A 15,625-nucleotide genomic window follows, 5' to 3' on the forward strand; every position below is an offset into this window, starting at 1 on the left:
CATTGTAGATTTTGCTTTATGTTTTGGATCATTGTCTTGTTGGAAGACAAATCTCCGTCCCAGTCTCAGGTCTTTTGCAGACTCCATCAGGTTTTCTTCCAGAATGGTCCTGTATTTGGCTCCATCCATCTTCCTATCAATTTTAACCATCTTCCCTGTCCCTGCTGAAGAAAAGCAGGCCCAAACCATGATGCTGCCACCACCATGTTTGACAGTGGGGATGGTGTGTTCAGGGTGATGAGCTGTGTTGCTTTTACGCCAAACATAACGTTTTGCATTGTTGCCAAAAAGTTCGATTTTGGTTTCATCTGATCAGAGCACCTTCTTCCACATGTTTGGTGTGTCTCCCAGGTGGCTTGTGGCAAACTTTAAACAACACTTTTTATGGATATCTTTAAGAAATGGCTTTCTTCTTGCCACTCTTCCATAAAGGCCAGATTTGTGCAGGAAACGACTGATTGTTGTCCTATGGACAGAGTCTCCCACCTCAGCTGTAGATCTCTGCAGTTCATCCAGAGTGATCATGGGCCTCTTGGCTGCATCTCTGATCAGTATTCTCCTTGTATGAGCTGAAAGTTTAGAGGGACGGCCAGGTCTTCGTAGATTTGCGGTGGTCTGATACTTCTTCCATTTCAATATTATCGCTTGCACAGTGCTCCTTGGGATGTTTAAAGCTTTGGAAATCTTTTTGTATCCAAATCCAGCTTTAAACCTCTCCACAACAGTATCTCGGACCTGCCTGGTGTGTTCCTTGTTCTTCATGATGCTCTCTGCGCTTTAAACGGACCTCTGAGACTATCACAGTGCAGGTGCATTTATACGGAGACTTGATTACACCCAGGTGGATTCTTTTTATCATCATTAGTCATTTAGGTCAACATTGGATCATTCAGAGATCCTCACTGAACTTCTGGAGAGAGTTTGCTGCACTGAAAGTAATAATAATAATTTTGCACGCTCAATTTTTCAGTTTTTTATTTGTTAACAAAGTTTGAAATATCCAATAAATTTCGTTCCACTTCATGATTGTGTCCCACTTGTTGTTGATTCTTCACAAAAAATTACAGTTTTATATCTTTATATTGGAAGCCTGAAATGTGGCAAAAGGTTGCAAAGTTCAAGAGGGCCGAATACTTTCGCAAGGCACTGTATATACTGTTTGGGGGTTCTAAGTGCTTTTTTAGCAAATAAAATTATGTTTTTTTTACAGGTAGGAGAGGAATGTCAGAATTGGTGCGAACTGGAATTGGTTGATGATTACAGAGCTGCATTAAGTGGTTGTTAAGCCACTTTGTAAACTACACACAATCCCCTCTGTTAGAAAGCATTCTATGCAGCAGTGTATGTTCTTTGTAAAAAAGATGCCCATTTCTAGCTGATTTCAGAGTGCCGCTCGGCGCTCACAAGACTCCTTGCTGCTCCCTCTCCTGATCTGACAGCTAGAGGGGGAGGGGCAGAGAATCTCCTGCTTATTTCAGTCGGGAGAAGGGGAGGAGAGGAGGAGAGAGCCGTGACATCAGCCGGGGAGGAGAGGAGCAGCAAGGAGTCAGGTGAGCCCAAGCAGCGCTCTGAAATCAGGTAGTAATGGGCATATTTTTTTTACAAAGAACAGACACTGCAGCATAGGATGCTTTCTAACAGAGGATTGTGTGTATTTTCTACAGTTTTTTCAGCAGCAGGAGGGCAGGGGCTGGGCACTGGTAAGAGCTGACAAGCAGGGAAGGGAGGACAGAGGAGAGAGTATATGACAGAGGCACATTAACTGACCACAGTGTCAGGGCTCAGCAGCCTTGATAAACCGTGGTCAATTTACAAGGGAGAGGGAAGAGCCAGGCAGGATCAGCTAGATATTTCAATTGACACAGGGGGCCAAATTATACAGCGCAAGTACTGTGCTGTATAACATGCTTTAAAATAGCAGGATTCTTTTTTTTTTTGGGTACAAACACTTTAGTTTGCTTCTTTAAAGTGGTATTAAAGCTTTGTTTTTTTTTAAAAAATAACAAACATGTTATACTAACCTGTTCTGTGCAGTGATTTTGCACAGAGCAACTCAAATCCTCTTTATTTGGGGATCCCGGGCAGGTCTTCTGGCTCCTCCCCTGTGAGCAGTTCCCCCAGAGAAAGCAGCTTGTCCTGGGGGCACTGCTGCATGCTCACTCCCGAGCTGCTGATTTATACATTCATAAGACACATAGAGCCGTGGCTCGGCCCCATCCCAACCCCACTCTCTCCTCGTTGGCTCACTAGCTGTGATTTACAGCAGTGGGAGCCAATGGGCTCCCGCTGCTCTCTTAGCCAGTGAGGAGGGAGAGTCCCAGGACAGCTGAGGCTATCGTGAACATTGCTGGATTAGAGGGGGCTCGGGTAAGGAAGGGTGGGGGGGGGGCGCTGCACACAAAAGGTTTTTTAAATTCATGCATAGAAAGCATGAAGGTAAATAACCTTCAGCCTTTACAACCACTTTAAGATCTGCCTTGAATTAAACTTTAACATTTTGTAATCTTCTTCATTTTCTGTTCTAGTGGCAATGATCACCAGGACTAATAGAGAGTGGTTTTCCTTATTGAGGACACAACCAGCAATTAGAACTTAAAAGGGATTCTGAGGCTGAGTATATCCTATACCAGTGATGGCGAACCTTGGCACCCCAGATGTTTTGGAACTACATTTTCCATGATGCTCAACTACACTGCAGAGTGCATGAGCATCATGGGAAATGTAGTTCCAAAACATTTAGGGTGCCGAGGTTCGCCATCACTGTTCTATACAATCTGATTCTATAATCTCCTTTAGATCTACCATAAACAATGTACTTCCAGGACCTGCCTGATTTAATGCATATTGCATAAATTGTTAAGGTTTGTCCTTATATTAGATTTTAGGTATAGTAAATCTAAAGGAGATTGTACAATCAGATTGTATAGTGTGGCCAGCTTTACTCTCGCCTGAAAATATTGGGCCATAGATACACTTTTACATTACCTACTACTGAATATTTTGATTTGAGTAATTATTTTACCTCCTCGAACCTTCTAGAATGCTTGATGGGTGTGTTCCATTCCTTACAAACATGACCACAGCAGTTGGCCACCACTGGAGCAATAACATAAACATAAAAAGTCAGCATCAACAATATAAATAAACAACCCACCATAAGAACTCCCAAAGAACCATTCCCCGCAGTGTATAAACATGGTTCACATAGGAAGTTCACAAAAATTAATCACAATTGGGATAGCAGTGAATTATACATTCCCCCACGCTCCTTATGGCACAGATAGAATTATGTAAACACAAGTCAACCAGGAAGAATATGCCTTCTGGTTCCTCCATCAATGTTTAGGATACATTGACAAGTTTGTTAGAGTTAGCATTTACAGTATTTAGAGAAAGTGATTACAGTGCTGCAATCTACGTTTCCTAAAGCAAAATATATACCCTAATATATTAGAAAAGGTTTGGAAAAGGGTTAATGCACAGTTATGGTCCATTTAGTTACATGCGTATCCCTAATTTGCAAAGTCAAACTTTGGTCATATAGAACTTAATAGATCTCATATGTTTCTTGGAAAAATGTCTTTACCATTTCAGCAGCCACCTCTCCAACAATATTACATAAAGTTGAACACATTCCATATCTTTCATTTCTTTCCCTTTCTTTTTTTCTTATAAAAAAGAAATATTAGTATTTATTGTTTGAGTACAGGTGGAGTTATTGGCAATGAATCTGCTCTGGGGTCTGGAGAACAGAAGGGACCCTTTCAGAAATTGTGGAGGACAGGTCTTTCAACTTCTTTCATGTTCTGTCTTTGGATTTTATTTCAACTTTGTGAAAATCGTAATGTTCGGAGTAAGGTTATAATGTAACCACTTTGGCGCATCACAAAGTACTGAAAACAACTTATTATAAATTAAATATATAGTAATATAAATAAAGCTGAACTCTGGGTTAAATTATAAAAATGACCCTTGCGAGGGTCTCCCTCTCAGCCCCGCGGAGAATAAATGCTTGTTTTGTTTAGGGGTAGAAGAATAAGCAGTTATTTTTATCGTCTTCCTTGCTTCTCCAGCTGCTGGTGCTCTCCAATCTTCGGATTGCTGTTTCTACATTATATGTGATGATGCTGAAATGCCTGTGACTGGCTGAGTGGCAAGGGGGACCATGCATTTTAAATATGGGTGTAGCATGAAACATGGTCAGAAAGATGGTCTTCACTTTTAACATGTAGAATGATAAAATGTTAATATTAATTAGTTATTTACACATGGCATGTTGATGTTAATGACATGTGACATGTTGAAACTACTATTCATCTATACCCAGAAAGCCCCAGAACCACTTGCAACTACTCGTGCATACCTCCTATAATCCTCATAGGCATTTAGTTGGATCCATTGCATTGTGATATGACAGATAGTATAAAAAAGCTACAAGGTTGTGATCAGGGGAATGCTGGGCCAGGGGGCAGGGGGGCAATTGCCTCCTGGGCCGCTCTAATGTCCTGTAAAAAGGCTGCACCGCTTCTGCCACAGACATACCTAAAGGATCCCTGGTGAAGAGAAGTAAAAAGTCCCCGCCGCTGACCTACTGAGTGCGGGATGAAGACAAGGACAGAACGCAGGCCTCCCTCCCCAGCATGGATAGTATAAACTGTGTCTGAGCAGAGGCCAATTCCAATTGCCAATTCCAACGAATCTCAGGCGGTTCAGCAGGAACCAGCCAAATTTCAAACCATGTATGGGCAAGTGAAATGTACCTAAGTTGGGTATGACCAGCCTGTTAGACTTTATATGCAATTATTGCTAGCGGCTGTTATAACCACTAGCAATAATCACTGTGTTCTTTAGGCAGGGACCGCTTCCCCCACCCCCTCTCTGCCGGGGGAGAATATGATGGCTGCGCCGGAGAGATTCCCCCATCAACACTGATTGCAACCCGTTGTGGCAGGAGAGAAAATCGATCCTTCTATGCACGGCCTTAGACAGCAACACAAAACTGAAAAGTGCAAAATCATGTGCAGCTGTACATGGTAGCCAATCAGCTTCTTACTTCAGCATGTACAATTAGGCTTTGACGAAAAAAACGAAACTGGAAGCTGATGGGTACCATGCAAAGCTTTTGCACTCTTCAGTTTTAGTAAATCAACCCCAATATGCCAAAAGTTTTAAAAGTTGGCCACACACTAGTAGATTTGTTTTCTTTCATTTTCATTTTTTGAAAAGTTTGTTTGATTTTCCAATTGTTAATGGGGTCAAACCAGTGATCGTTTTCAAAATTGAAAGGAGCAGGGTAGAAATTTTTTCTTGTGCAGTGTATGTGGTTTTTGTTTGGAAAATTCCATACATGCCAAAATTGATTGTTAAAAGCAAATGACCAGAGATACACTTTGGGGCTGATTTACTAAAGGCAAATAGACTGTTGACATTGCAAGAGAAGGTGCATTTTACAAGGGAATTTTCCCTAGAACTTAGTGAATAAGGTGAAGCTCTCCATTATCTTCATTATCATTATCATCTGCAAGCAAAATGCCCTTTTTTTCCCTCAGGCTGGGTTCACACTTATGCGAATTGAATGCGGGTTTCCCCGGGGCAGCCATGGTCCGCATTGGAAAAGGTTCCTGCGCGTCTTCTGGTCCATTTCAGGTCCAACTTCAGGCAAAAATTTGGACTTGATTCTCACCTGTAACGGAGAACAGGGACGCACCCTGCTGTGAGCCCCGGCTTCAGCCAGTTTGAACCCAGCCTTACACAAAATTGGGTATTCTTTGCAAAGTTAATTTCCCCACAATCACTAGGCTCTATGGAAATTTACCATGCAAAATGCAACTTCCCTTGGCAATTTGCCTTTAGTAAATTGACCTCTTTAGACATTCTACAATCATATAGTATATGTCCCCATTGGCTAAATGTGCATGCTTGTGTCTATGATTGGGGAGGGGAGTGCTTTAGATGCCAACTGTCTTATTAGAAAACAACAGCAAGTGTGATATTCTACCCTATTAGTCCATGTAGGTGGATGTTACGTCATGTTACCTGAATGGATCTTTTAGGTACGCAACTTTGTTAATGACATGGGAAATTAATACACAGGAGAAAAGAGCAGGAACACCATAATCGTAAAACATCATTAACTGACAATCTCTCTTTCAGTTGCTCAAGATTTATAAGAATAAGATTTGTAAAAAATCCAGCCAAAAGGAACACTACTTAAAGCAGTTGCTTGCATTTCATAGGCAAACATAAAATGAAAATAATTATTTCAAGGTTAGTAGTCTTTTGGGCAAACAGCACACCTGCATGTACTTCTTCCAAGCACTTTATACTCACTCATTTCCCCTTAGCTTTAAAATGTAAATGTAAAATCTCTGTTTACATTTCTTAAAATACAGATGTTGGCCTTACTTTTTACTATGTAGACTTGGGCTAATAAGCCGGTGTGATGTGATGCCATTGAGTAATGATTTCTGAGAGCAGCACACTACACCCCTCTGCATCCATGTACAACTTGTCACGGAGGCTGGTCAAATAACTCTTTAACTAGGTGACATTTTTTTCCATTCACAATTGGCAATGCCACTCTGAAATGACATTAAGCAGACATGTCTGCATGAGCTTTATTGAAGGAAATATTTCCTTACTTTACAGAAATGCAACACAAGTCAATTAATGTCTGTTCTTATTACAGCATGCTTCGCTTTTAGGAAAATAGGTCCAGTTTTTTATAGAATTTGGCACCGTATTGCATTACATGTTGACTAAAATGCCTTTGGAGAAGATGTATCTTGAGTACCATGTTTCCCTTTTCACATTAACATGAATTAAATGGAGGAATACCAGCACTGACACAAACAAATCTGAGTACATTATGGCGGAGCAGCAGAACACTGCCACACTAGAGGGACTCTGCAGCACACCTTAGCAGCGTTAATTTATTCTGACACTGCTGGCTTGTTTTAATTGTCTGCAATCCTTACAAAGATCCCTTATGTTCTGATCCTTTTTGTATAAAATGCTGGAACAGCACTAATCCCCCTGGGTAACACACCAGTTTGCCAGAGAATATGATCTGTAACTGGGCTTTAACAAGTTGTTGAAAAGTCACAAATGATGATAATTCAATAAGGCAGGTCAGGGATTGGGTTACCATCTGATAAGGTGACTCCTGGGATTGTAATGGTAAGGGGTTTTTAGCATTATCTTTTTTAGCTTCACAGAAGGTATTTTTGTGGAGGATTTGTGGTTGATTTGGGAATGATTATGTCATTTAAACTGTAATCAGGAGCAGAGCCCAATGAACATAAAGGTACCAATACAGTTTTAAACATTTGTATAAATACAGATAATTCTACCGTGACTATGGCACAGTGTGAGCGGGTATGGAGCGAAAGCAGATGTCTGTCATACCTGAGTATGTTGAAAGATTTAAAATGTTTCTTGTTCTTCTCTGATGATTTAGGAATGGCACTCAAATAAAAATAGAGCAACCCTCATGGATGGAATTATTTACAATATATCCAGTGCTATGTTTCTAATTTAGAATATAGTTCCCTATGTGGTTTTTGTATACCCCTGAAGAAGAATAAGGAAAACCACCCTCGAAACGTGTTGGGTGTCCACCATTTTGACAGTACCCAACTGGTGATCCATAATTTGTAGGAACACTTTGTATATATGAATAGCCTCTACACATTTTCTTGTACAATGCTTTTACGTCATCTTTTCTTGTTATAAAAAAAGTTTTGTATTTTTTACTATACTGTTTGGTATAAAAAAGAGTGATTTACTGCATCGGCATGTGTTGTCGTTAAAGTCCCATCCATGAGGGTTGCTCTTTTTTTATATGTATTGAAGGAATGTTGAAAACCATAAGATACTGCTAAAAACATTTTTTATGAATGACACTCTAAACCTCAAATAATAACCATTCAGTAAAGCAGTCATCCTTCTAATGTTTTAGCTTAAAAAGTCCATCCCTACCACCCCAGCTACACACACACATGACCATGGACTCTTCACCTTGGTTGTAGAACAACTGAATCAGTGCTTGCAAAACCGCAGCAATTTAGTCAATATGTTTGGGAGCTCATACTCCTATCTGTGGAGTTAATAGGACCGGAGACAGAACATGAATATTAAAACACAAATGTGTCTTCTTAACTATTACCACCACCCTAACAACTAACATCTTGTTTTTCTCCTTTATATAGTCTCTCTCCAGATCACCTGACCAACGGATAAATGTTCCAGATGGGTAAAACATGTGACAGGTAAGTAACCAATCAAATTAAAGTACTGTTAAATGGTCACTTAAAGTCTGTCCCAGTCCCACAAGTAGGGGTCAGTATTGTGTTCCCCCTTCTTTCATTCTAGTAAGGACAGGAAAGCTTCCATTGTCCACTGACTCATAATGGTTGAATTACTAAAACTGGAGAGTGCAAAATCGGGGGCAGCTGTGCATGGTAGCCAATCAGATTCTAACTTCAGCTTGTTCAACTAAGCTTTTAACCCCATGATGGCGAACCTTGGCACCCCAGATATTTTGGAACTAGATTTCCCATGATGCTCAGCTACACTGCAGAGTCCATGATCATCATGGGAAAAGTAGTTCCAAAACATCTGGGGTGCCAAGGTTTGCCATCACTGCCATAGAGTCTGTGCTGTTCATCAGTCCCTATGGAAAGTCCATTAGCTTAGTGAATGTGGGGAAAATTCACTTTGCAAATATTACTTACATGTAGGCATGGACTGGGACAAAAAATAGGCCTGGGTATTTTAGACTGAGCAGCCCATGACATATTTACTGGGAGGCAAGGAGAGCATAGGGGGGGCTGAAGAACATAGGGGGCGGAGAGCACTTGGTGGATAGAGAGAACTGGGGGGTGGAGAGCACTGGGGGGGCCGGAAAGTATAAGGGGGGCCAGGAGAGCATGGGGGCATGAGTACAGCAGCACACAGCCATTTATGCCAATGGCAGGCTGTACGCTGCACCTGGGTTGCCTCGGCAAAGGAAACATGCCAGCAATTCTGCTAAATGTGCTCAGCTGCCTATGTGCAAGAGGCCTAAAGATCTTTATGATTTAAAAAGAAAAAAACAAAAAAAATAACAAAAGGAGAAGTACAGCCAACGCTGTGGATCACAGGAGTGTGGTTCGTTCTGTACTCCTGTGACTCATTTGAAGCCCGCTGTCTGCTGACATCACAGAGCCAATGTCAAGATCGTGACAATGAAGTCAGGATCCACCCACATGCCAGGACCGGACCCAGCTCAGCCTCTCAGCAAGCCGCTGAGAACCTAAGCTGGCCACTCCCTCCCCCTCAACAGCCCAGTGCCCCAGTGGGCGCAGGCAGGAGGTTGGGAGCAAGGCAGAGAGCAGTGACTGACAGCAGATCTCTGCTCACGGAGCTGCGAAAACCGAGCGTTCGGCAGTGTTTGAACGTTCAGTTCTCGGTGTTAGAGCCGGCGGGGTAAAGATGCAGCATTGGACTGATGCTGCATCCACCTAGGTAAGTATGACTCCTAAAAAACGAAACCCCATACTTCTTTTTTAATAATGTGGGGCAAGGTCTATCCACTGTGTGGCTCAGGTGGCCACGTTCAAGAGCCCTAAAGAAAAAAAAATTAAAAAGAAAAAAACAAGATAAAGATGAATCAATTAATAACGTGGGGAAAAGTCTATCCAGTGTATGGCCTGAGCAAATATTAATTACTATACAATAACTAGTTCTTGACATTCGCGCTTCAAATAGATTGTGAGAGATCGCTGATACATAAAAGTCAGTGCTGTTTTTTTCAAGTACTTGAAATGTACCTGAAGCTTGCATTCATGGGGGTTGATTTACTAAATGAGTTGAGACTGTTGATTTAACAAACTGTATATTTCCTTAGCTTGGCAAATATGGTGAAAACTGTGTTTGGTTTGAACACCCAGTCATGTGCAAGGAAAACTAACAAATGGGATTTTTGCTGCACATGACTGGATGATTAAAATAAACACAGCATCACTTTTTTCATGTAGATAACTAGCCATTCACATTTCATAATGTGCAGTCTCTGTTCCTTTAGTAAATCAACCCCATGCTGTCAGTAGACAGTTTTTCATGGAGTGCTTGGTTATGTGGTCAGCTTGACAAATCTTGTTCCTTCCCCTAGTGCCACTCATTCCTGTCAAATCTCTTTTGTCTGTGGATCAATTGGACGGTCAGACAACTAACATTTTCAGAGAGAGGTCAGCCCTGACAGTCCCCATATTTCTCTCCGTACGTGTTTAATTAAAAGCGACTCTGTCACTACGAGGTCAAAACAGCAAAAAACAATATTTGCAAAGAGAAAAGGGTAGATATCCACCTTTCTAGCATTTCTAAAAGCCGCCATGATGCTGCTCCCAAGCCGATGCAAGTATTCAACACTTCTTTGTGGGTGAGTATTTGCTACCCTCACCACACACCGTGGTCCTCCTGCCAACATATATGTTACTTTAGGATGCACAAGCCAAAGGAGAGCAACCACTGAGTGCAAGAGAGAAAACAGGTATTCAAAGCACTATGCCGGTTGATTAGTTGCCATGGCCAGGTAGCAACACTGTGGTGCTTTCAGACATAGGCTGCTGTAAAAGTATGTATATTCCCTCTTCTTTCTAAAGGTGTAACTGTTTGCTGGTTTGACCCTGAGCTGACAAGGCCACATTGACCACTTGACCACATTTACCCTTCTTCGTGACCAGGCCATTTTTCGTGATATTACTGTGCGTTAGTTAAACGGACAATGATGCGTTCCAGTAACACTGTACCCAAATAAAATGTATGTTCTTTTTTCCCACAAATAGAGCTTTCTTTTGGTGGTATTTGATCACCTCTGCGTTTTTTATTTTTTGCACTCTAAACAAAAAAGACAGACAATTTTGGAAAAGAAATAAATACATTTTTTTCTTTCTGCTATAAAACATGCAATAAAAATATTGAAATAAACAAATTTCTTCATAAATTTAGGCCAATATGTATTCTGCTACATATTTTTGGTAAGAAAAATCACAATAAGCGTATATTTATTGGTTTACACAAAAGTTATAGCTCCTATAAACTATGGGATAGTTTTATTTATTTTTTATTTTATTTTTTACTAGTAATGGCGGCGATCAGCAACTTTTAGAGGGGCTGCGATATTGTGGCAGATATTCAGGTACCAACTGACACTTTTGACACTTTTTGCGGACCAGTGACAGTAATACAGTGATCAGTGCTAAAAATATGCACTGTCACTGTACTGATGACACTGGCTTGGAAAGGGTTAACATCAGGTCCAATCAAAGGGCTAACTGTGTGCCTATCCAGTGTTTTACTATACTGTGTGCTGCTTTCACTAGGGGAAGAGATGGAATTTATTCCACAAATTCCATCCCTTCCCTCCTGTCAGAATGGAAATCTGCCTTGTTTACAAAAGCAGATCACCGCTCTGCCTGTCTGCCTAACGATCGGTAGGTGCCGGAGGACATCAGGTACTGTGCACCCAATGATCGGCTTCGGTTGTGTGTATTCACAGCAGAAGTAAGCCGCCAGCATGTCCCCTACCCGGAAGTGTCAGATCATGTGTTTATACATGATCTGGCACACAGGTGCCACCCTGTAGCAGTAAAACTGCTATAGGGAAGACCTGAACTGGTTAAATAAAAAAAAAGTTCAACATGTCACCAACTGATATAACCAGCTGTCAGCCATGAAGTAGTAATAAAATCGGTGATTTGTATATATGGCTTATTTTGCAAAACATTTCTTGATACAATTTATGTAAATCTAGGAGCTTATGAACTCTGTGTATAAAAGTACTTTTTTTAAGGTGTACAATTTAAAATCTACATTGTTCAGTTTCCGCAGGCAAACATATAAAATACTACTAGCAAAATGAAAATTAAAGGTTATGGTTTTTGGTTACTTGGTCCAGAATTATTATAAAGAGAGAAGGAGTAATTTAGCCATTGGCTACAGGCACAAAGTTCTATGGACCCCTATGCCTTTTATCTAGTCATGTTGCCGTACACTAGAAATTGATAGGGGGCATATAGAGTGTTACCCTTTCAGCGCAGTGACACTGGGGAAGGAGAGTTCTTGACCTCTGTTCACCAGGATGACACGGTGACATAGCCTCATGGAATTCTCCCACTGCAGGACATGGAGACTAAGCTTATCTAGTGAAAAATACAGACAGAAGCAAGGAAACTATATTCCACCTGGAAGATCTGGTTTATGTTTCAGATGTAAAAAATAGACACAGCTGTTATTTGATGTGTACATTTTGACATGTAATCTGATGTTTCCTTGGGTGGAAAGCTTATAGACACCAGTTGTAAAATAAAATTTAATAAAGTTTCTGTAAATATGTTTTCTAGCCCATATAAAAAGCCATGTGTACCAACACCTACACTACAGATGCTCTAATCCATCTTCAAGGAATCCCTGATAACAATGTTATTATTATTAAACAGGATTTATATAGTATGCGTACAACTTTACAATATAAAGGGAGACAGTACAGTTACAATACAATTCAAGACAAGAGGTTTAGGAGGGCCCGGCTCACGAGAGCTTACAATCTAATAGGGAGGGGCAAGTGGTCATAACTGTGGGGATGAGTTGTTGAAGAAAGAAACGTTTAGTTGTTAAGCTGGACATAGATGGATTTCTGCCGGTTCACCAAGGACCGGCCAAATTTCTATCTGTGTGTGTGGCCATCCCTGTTCACCAGAAACCAATTGTTAGATTAATTTGTGTCAAACAGGAATGTTGGAAAACGTTTGTCGGTCAGCAGCTGCAACCAATGATCAGTGTGTTCTGACAATGGAAAATCCCGAGATTCCTGTTGCCAAAATACAATATCTCAGCAGGGGGATTCCCTCATTCAAATCTGTTTTGTTTTTTCGTTCAGCCCACTTTGACCAGCTTTAGGGAGAGGCGCGATAGGCTTCCCGGAAGAGATGAGTTTTTAGGGACCACATAAAGGTGGACATAGTAGGCAATAGCTGGACACATTGGGTAGAGAGTCCTGAAGGATGGGGGAGGTTCAAGAGAAGTCCCGAATACAGGCATGAGGGAAGGGAGCTAGAGAGCAGGAGGTCTTGGGAGAAGCAGAGGGGATGGTTTGGTCACATTTTGAGACAAAAATGGTGATGTAGCTTGGGGCAGAGTTGTCATTGTCTTTGTATGTTGTTTTTATTAATTTGAATGTTATTTTTTAGGCAATTGGAAGTCAGTGCAGGGATAGGCAGAGTTTGCAGGCAGACACTGAGCGGTTATTAAGATAGATAAGCCTTACAGTAGCATTAATAATATACTGAAGGCAGGATAGCCTGTGTAGAGGTAGACCAATGAGGAGACAGTTGCAATAGTTGAGGTGAGGGATAACAAGGGAGTGAATGAGTAGCATGGTGGTGTCATTGGTTAAGAAGAGGTTCAATTTGAAAATGTTACAGAGGTGAAGTCTGCAATATTTGGTCAGTGACTGGATATGTAGTTAAAAGGACAGGTCAGATTCCAAAATTACACCTAGCACCATGACAGGAGGGGAGGGACTGATATTTGTATTAAAATTCTTGATAAAAAAGTGAGGGATGAGGGCATTAGGAGGAGTTTTGTGGTGTGACATTTATCTGTCCATATGTCAGTTAGTAATTTAATAACGCAAGAGGAGATTAAAGGAGTGAAGTGAGGAGTAGAGAGATAAATTTGTGTATCATCAGCACAGAGGTGGTAATGAAAGCTATGGGAGGCTATCAAGTGACCAAGAGAGGAGACATAGATTGGGAGAAGAAGGTGTCCAAGGATAGAGCCTTGGTAAATGCCTATTGAAACAATAAGAGAGTGGAGATTCATAGATAGAGTTGTAGGTGATACTGAAGGAATACTTCAATAGGTAGGAGGAGAACGAGGGAAGACCAGAGTCTTGGAGGCAAAGGAGTTGTGTTTTAGAGGAGGAGTGGGTGGTAAACTGTATCACAGGCAGCAAAAAAGGTCCAAGGTGGCCATACATTGTACATTTTTCTTATTCTTTAGATATACCTCCAACAATGTAGTGCAAGGGACTGCCCGATTGCATACAAATTTAAAGTGTTTAGGTTTGACCTCATATTAAATAGTTTTAGAAAATCTAAAGGAAAAATTTATAAGAAAATTGTAGAATGTATGGCCAGCCTAATAGTATGAGTAGGGAGTATTAGACATTGGTTTTAGCAGTTAGTAAGTTGTTGTCTTGGTAAATTGGTGTTAAAAATTACTTTGATATTATTCTATTCCTACCCCAGTCCCTTATGGTCATTTCACTCCCATAAAACAACCAGTTGCTGAAATGGCTAACCATGTTTATCACCAGTGGGGACGGGAAACCCATTCCAAGGCACATCTCCAGTGTGTCAGATCTTCAACAGAGCCACAGATGTTTTTCTGCTAACATACTGAAGGGTAATACATTGGAAAATGTGGGCAGTCAAACTAGTTATGGTACAAAATTGTAAAGCAAAGTTCAAACAGGTGGGTTTATGAAGAGTCTCTAATCTTGGGGATGTGGAAGAGATTAGTTAATACTGATCTTCCACTTTATAGGATAATGTATAAAGCTTGTGGTTGCCCAAAACGTTTTATGAAGGTTGGTTCCATTGGGAAGATCCTACTGCAACTCTGGAGGGTGAATCAGTCATCTGCGGAATCCCTGGTAAGGGTGTTAGAGAATTGAAAAGGACCCCTTGTGGGGGTGCAGTAAGATGGTCTCACACACTCTAGTTGATTTAGTATTACTTACACCTGTTTGTTTTTTCTTTTTGTTGGTTTATCTTTTTTTTTTTTTTGTTTCTTTTATTTTTTTAAAGAGGTTTTCTGTTTCCTATGGGTTAAAACCTTAAAAATGTTTGCTAAACTGGCAGGTACTGTATATACCTGTAATAGACTCATTTTATTGATTTTGCTGATGTCTGCTAATTGTATATTTTGTATTTTGTACCATCCTGATGTCTAGTAATACAACAGGCAAAAGGTTAACAGAGGTGTCAAAAAGATTCATGACAATCAGAGTCTGAAGACAGTACAAGTAAAGCAGCCCCAAAATGCAGGATAGCGAGATAGATTTTAGGCTCCAAGGCACATGTGTCAAACATGGGGCCCGTTGGCCAAATCCGGTCCTCCCAGCAATTTAATGTGGACCTTGCACCTCTCCAGCTGCTGCTCCTCCTTAATCTCTGCCCCAACCTTTTCTCAGCAGACGGCAGCAGAGAGGAAAGAGCTCCTCTGCCAGATCCCTTGCAGCCAGAGAGAGGCCCGTCTCTGCCACCCCCCCCCCCCATCTCAGCAGTCGGAAGCAGAGAAGAGGACAGAACTCCTACTGATTGTGCACTTCTCTGTTCAGCCGTAGCACACCCTCGTCTCCGCCTCCCCTGGTCTCATCATTCAGCAGACTCCAGCCCTATTCTGGTCCAGCTCCACCCCAGCTTCTTTCCAGCAGCAGCACATGGTAAAGGGATGCATTGTAATATAAGGGAGGGTGGGGGACTCTTGATTTTTGAGGGTGATGAGGGCAACCATAATGCTGATTCGGCTCGCAATGAAATTTAGTTTTACACCCCTGTTCTAAGGGATTCATCCACGA

The sequence above is a fragment of the Pelophylax lessonae genome (assembly GCF_965119305.1).
Source record: "Pelophylax lessonae genome assembly, chromosome: 6".
Classification (NCBI taxonomy): Eukaryota; Metazoa; Chordata; class Amphibia; order Anura; family Ranidae; genus Pelophylax; species Pelophylax lessonae.